The sequence below is a fragment of the Megalops cyprinoides genome, chromosome 23 (genome assembly GCF_013368585.1).
Source record: "Megalops cyprinoides isolate fMegCyp1 chromosome 23, fMegCyp1.pri, whole genome shotgun sequence".
NCBI classification, from domain to species: Eukaryota; Metazoa; Chordata; class Actinopteri; order Elopiformes; family Megalopidae; genus Megalops; species Megalops cyprinoides.
Window position 1 is genome coordinate 832,928 of NC_050605.1, and position 6,000 is coordinate 838,927.

The window sequence follows — 6,000 nt, forward strand, 5'->3', positions numbered from 1 at the left end:
CTCTTCACCGCAGACCAATTACACATGGCGTTCCGTGAAAGTTTCTGTAATGCAGCATTGGTAATACTACTACTATTAATAACACAAATAACGAGAATATATGGTATTATGACATTTTGAGAACAAAAGGCATTTTTGTCACAGTATTTATTAAACATGAAACACTGTTAAACAAATACATTGAACCAAAAAAAAACGTCAAACAAACAAACAGTAGTCATCTTCAAGTTGACAAAAAATAACAAGTTTACGGTTGTCAATCATTTCCTCAATGAAAACGTTGAGGTCGGTGCTATATCGATGGTAGCTCATGTCACTCTTAGCCCTCTGACCTATCAATGCAACATGTCCCTTTGATCCTAAGCCAATGGGAATAGAGACACAGATACCTCCCCTAAAATAATTCTGCGAATCTTTCTTGACTGTGAGCCAGCACAAGTGGAATTTTGAGTACTGTATATGGTAAGTACTTTGCGTCGTGAGTGCATGCTACTATTTGCTTCCAGGGTGGGAATAGTGTGAAGCTAATAAGAGTTACATTTGGGTTATGTCTTGTTTAACTGTGGTTGTCCAGTGTGGTGAGCTATATAGTGTTTGTTAAAACTTCACCTTTAAACCTGTCATTATGGTCGACCTGTTCCCATTTATCTTCCGTGATTAACGATAGCAATTCGCTGACTATATGATTGCCGCAGTAACACCTTTTATCGACCACCTCAAGCGCTAACGTATGTATTCAGGAAAAGGCAGTGAAAGGTTTTTCCCGTGAAAATACACAATATAAACCATCTACACGAGAAGAATCAACTTCATTTCACTTGATGTACTAATACGTCTTCCTTTACAATATGAACTTTTAGACTGGCGCACGGTCGGAATTCCTTAATAGCGACAGTTAAGTGAAACTGATTGCTTCTTCATAAAAATGGCCGACACACAGCCCCCAAGTAGCCAACGTCACTAATGCTACGACTGGGGTACTTGTAGTTTGTTTGTGGAAACAGGGAAAAAATAGGGGCGGTACTGCAATTTTCCGTTATGTACAACAGCAATCATTTTCAATTTCGTCGCGAATAACCCGACCGATGACAGGTGCTCTTACGATATTGAATTTATTTTGTGATTGCAATTATTATTATTATTTTATTTATTCATTTATTTATTTTTTTTTTGGGGGGGGGGGGGGGGCGACGACGACAGTATTTTCATCATGTCTTCTTTTCCGCCACAAGCCCCAACTTTATTTAACATACTCCCCTCCTTTCACAATGTACTTGGTCCAGCATTTCACAAGCTTCTTTATTGCATGACAGAACAGTAATCAGCTGACAGAGAAGTCACACATGCACTACTTCTTCTTGGTCCAAGGTATTGATTGTCCCACATATTAGTACTGCTCTTACATTATATTCTGTTTTTGCAGATGCACCTTTCCATTCTACTAGCTGGTATTAAGCCAGCAGTAATACGATGTACAACCTGCTGCAAACTATATACAGTGCTGTGCAAAAGTATTTGCCCCCTGACCAATTTCTGACATTTCTTGCACGTTTGTCACGCTCATCCATTTCAGATCAAGCAAACCTGAATATTATACAAAGATAAAACACAAAATGCAGTTTTCAGTGCCAATGTCATTTATTAAGGGGAAAAAAAACATCTGAACCTACATAGGCCCATGTGAATAAGTAATTACCCCCCTAAACCTAATAGCTGGTTGAACCGCCTTTTGCAGCAATAACTGCAGTCAAGCGTTTGCGATAAGAGGTGATGAGTCTTTCACATCGCTGTGATGGGATTTTGGCCCACTCTTCTGTGCAAAATTGTTTAGGATCAACCAGATTGGATGGTTTTCGGGCATGAACAGCCTTTTTAAGGTCATGCCACAGCATCTCAATAGGGTTCAGGTCGGGACTTTGACTAGGCCACTCCAAAACCCTCATTTTGTTCTTTTTTAGCCATTCAGAAGTGGACTTGCTGGTGTGCTTCGGATCGTTGTCTTGCTGCAGAACCCAGGTGCGCTTTAGCTTGAGGTCTCGAACTGATGGCCGAACATTCTTTGCCAGGATTTCTTGGTAGTGAGCAGAATTCATGGTTCCATCGATAATGGCAAGTCGCCCAGGTCCTGAAGCAGCAAAGCAAGCCCAGATCATCACACTTCCACCACCATATTTCACTGTTGGCACAATGTTCTTTTTATCAAATGCAGTGTTCTTTTTGCGCCAGATGTAACGGGATGCATTTCTCCCAAAAAGTTCAACTTTAGTTTCGTCAGTCCAGAGGACATTTTCCCAAAAGCTTTGGGGATGATCAAGATGCTTCTTGGCAAAAGTGAGTCGGGCCTTGATATTCTTTTTGGTCAACAGTGGCTTTCACCTCGGAACTCTTCCATGGATGCCATTTTTGCCTAGTGTCTTTCTGATGGTGGAGTCATGAACATTGACATTAACTGTGGCAAGTGAGTCTTGCAGTTGTTTAGACGTGGTTCTTGGATCCTTTTGGACTTCTGCAGCTAGTCTGCACCGTGCTCTTGGAGTAATTTTGCTAGGTCGGCCACTCCTGGGAAGGGTCACCACTGTGCCATGCCTTCTCCATTTATGGATAATGGCTCTGACAGTGCTCCGCTGGAGTCCCAAACATTTACCAATGGCTTTGTATCCTTTCCCAGACCGAGACATCTCTATAATCTTCTTTCTTGTTTGCTCTTGAAGCTCACTGGAACGCGGCATGATGTGTGTTCAGTATGGCCTACCTCACCTTGTCAGACAGGTTTTATGTTAGTGATCTCCTGATTGGAAATGTCTGGCAGCAATCAGTCCTGGGTGTGGCCATGAAATTGAACTCAGCATTCCCCAATAATAAGATTTATCACAATTACCTCACCTTTTAACAAGGGGGCAATTACTTTTTCACAGAGGATCATGTAGGTTTGGATAGGATTTTTCACTTAACAAATAAAATCACAACAGGACAACTGCATTTTTTTAATACTTGGGTTATCTTTGTGTAATGTTTGAATTTGTTTGATGATCTGAGAAGGTTAAGTGGGACAAAGGTGCAAAAAGGTAAAAAATCAGTAAGGGGGCAAAAACTTTTGCACAGCACTGTAACTGTCCGCTCTGCCTCAACTTCAAGGCAACCAGCCATTGGACAAGAGTGCAGCTCCATGTAGACAAACTGCAAAGAACTGCATTGTCTTTCAAAGGTATGGTAATGTTATAATCTTGTAGTTAATGGATTTCAGTTCTGGTCCATTCTTGCAATCATGCTCATGTCCTTTATTCTTAACTGTTCCCCTTTTGTAGACAAAGTCATTTGCAGGTGTACGCTGCAGGACACAAGGCCATTTTCACTGCCCTTTCTGTGACAGAACCATTATCAGGAAGAATGACAGGACAACACACCTGCTGGTGTGTAAAGAGTCCAAGCCTTTTCTACCACCCGGCGGATTGGCTGAGCCCTCTTCACCACCCTGCAGACTGGCTGAGCCCTCTCTACCACGTGGCGGACTGGCTGAGCCCTCTCCAAGGACGTAAAACCACTATGACAGCACATGTACAACCAAAACAGACAGTGAAATGTCCCCATTGTACCACAACAGTTTTAAAAAAGAACTTAACCAGAAGACTTAAGCTGTTTTCACATATAAACACCGGACAAGGTCCGGAGAATCAGGTCCGGAGCTTGGCCGGAATTTCCCTTTTACACATGTAGCACACTGCAGAAGTGGAAATACTGCGGTTTGGTTTAGGTGAGGGGCCGCGCGGGGGTAGAGCGTGCAGGAGGCAGGACATGACGCAAAAAGTACGCTGCGGCTGTAAATCGCAGTGGCTGTATTCGAAACCGCCTACTGCATACTGCGTACTACACAAGTATATACTGTATACTGCATGCTATTTTTCAGTGTAGCACCCAGTATGCGACCATTAATAATTACATTTGTAGTATGTTACATTGTCGCTTGAAACCATTGCGAGTTTAGAAACGTCCAGATTTCCTTGTATTTTCCAGTTAGACGCCACTTGCATTCGCACAAGTGAAAAGTGTTGACGAGTTCACGAAAAGCATTCGCGAGTTGAAGTTCTTTTCAATATCTTACCTTTCGGTGGTACGGGCACATAATGTGGCACGGAGGAGGAGAAGGCGAGCATAGCTATTGTACTTTTGGGTAACCTATAAAAAAAACCACACATAGCCATCCAAATGGTGCTACCAGTACACATAATTTATTAATTATACATTTACTGTAACAGGAAGATAAGTTTTTGTTGTTCACTATGTAATGTTAGGTCACCAGTTCACCTGTCTCACTATACCTTTCACTATTACTTAACTACAGCTTAGCTAGCTACTAACCAGATAAACTACTAACCAACGTTATTGATCGTCGCAAGAGACAAGTTTTGGCAGTATAACTACAGTATAGCTAACTCTCTCTTTAACGATCATTGGACTCAAAATAGCATGTATTTGGACGTATCCTCAATGTCAACCAAACAGTGGAAAGCAATATTCAGGCACGCAGAAAAGACTACGAGGCAGATGTTTGTATTCTTCCGGTTTCGCGCCAGTCGCATGATAGATAGAAACGTCACCAACACGCCAACTCACTGGCGGTGGATCCTCCAGAACGTTACCTGCTATATTCACTAGTGGTGTTCAAAACGATTCGTTTCAGTGATTCGGTTCCTTTCGTTCAGTTCAATAAAATGATTCGAATCTTTGACTCACTGATTCGTTCATTTCCATATCCGGGCGGCATACACGAAGCTGTAAATAGTTTTATTGCATTTTAAAAGTTACTCTACATTGTTCCAAATATCACGTCCATTATTAGCCTGCTCTGCGGCAAAACAGCACGTGGGAAACCAAATGTCAATGAAATTAAATCGTAATATTTATAACATGAAATTGCACCATGCTATTCAAACAATCATGCAGCTGCAAAGTATACTTTCGTCTTTAGGAAGGTAATAGAACCCCTCATTTTAACGCGTGTAATAGCCTAAATACATGTCAGGGGGTGTCGAGAGTCACAACCACCAATGTTGGCCCGGCACCCAACTCAGGTTCCCCAAATAGATCCGCCCGCCACAGACGACCAGGACCCAGGAGTACGGATACAAAAACTTTATTGAAAATAAATAAAAAAAAACACACACACACACACACTGTTCATGCAGGGACGGCTCACGCTCTGCTGACCCCACCCCTCCTAACTTTCCTCCTCCCCCTTCTCTATGGCGGCCCTTCCCTCGACCCGCTCTCTCCTCGCTCGGCCCGGCATCCAGAGCGAGACTGCCCTCTCCCCACACACAGCACAGCAATCCCAGCCACTCCACACTACCCCGTGGTGCACACACACACTCCACACCGTGACTCCAGACTCGCCTCCAGCGCTGGCCCTGATGGCAGAAACGAGACCCCTCTCGGCCGCCAGGGAGGAGTGGGTCCTCATACACACGCAAACAAACACAAAAGGTGGGATGCAACTCGGCCCGCGCTGCTATGCCGGGCTCCACTTGCCTCCCAAAATAAAGAAAAACGAAACCCAAAAAAAAGTGCTGCTGATGCCCTTGGTCCAGAACGCTCCCTCTCGGGGCTGATGTTCGCCACTTGTCCTTCTCGCGCAGCTCCGGAGCAGGCGTTATGGCCGTGCTGGGGGAAAAGGAACACAGCGGCACGAATCACCCGCTCTGCTAGGCTGGGCAGATTGCAATCAGGATCGCGCACACACAAATGGCAACACCGCCAGTCACGTTCCTTACTGCACAGGGGCACCGCCCCAATTCGCCTCCTGCCCAGCCTGGGGTGCCGCCGCTCCAGCCTCGCTTTTCTTCTCCCGCCGGCTTCCGCTGCTTTGCCTGTCCCAGGCATCACTCATGGAAGCGATCCGGATCTGCAGCGCTCCGCCGTCACTCACTCCTCACTCCCGCACCTATTAAAAGAGATCCCCTCCCGGGATCTCTCCCCCAAAACACAAAATAAACAAAACCAAAC

General features: G+C 44.5%; 1 long non-coding RNA gene across 1 annotated transcript; it reads left to right on the forward strand.

Moving 5' to 3' along the window:
* Positions 1 to 197: 197 nt before the first annotated feature.
* LOC118770346 lies at positions 198 to 3,794 on the forward strand. The gene is made up of 3 exons (XR_005004554.1): positions 198 to 462; positions 1,424 to 3,205; positions 3,306 to 3,794. It is a non-coding gene; the product is annotated as an uncharacterized LOC118770346 (long non-coding RNA).
* Positions 3,795 to 6,000: the final 2,206 nt, after the last annotated feature.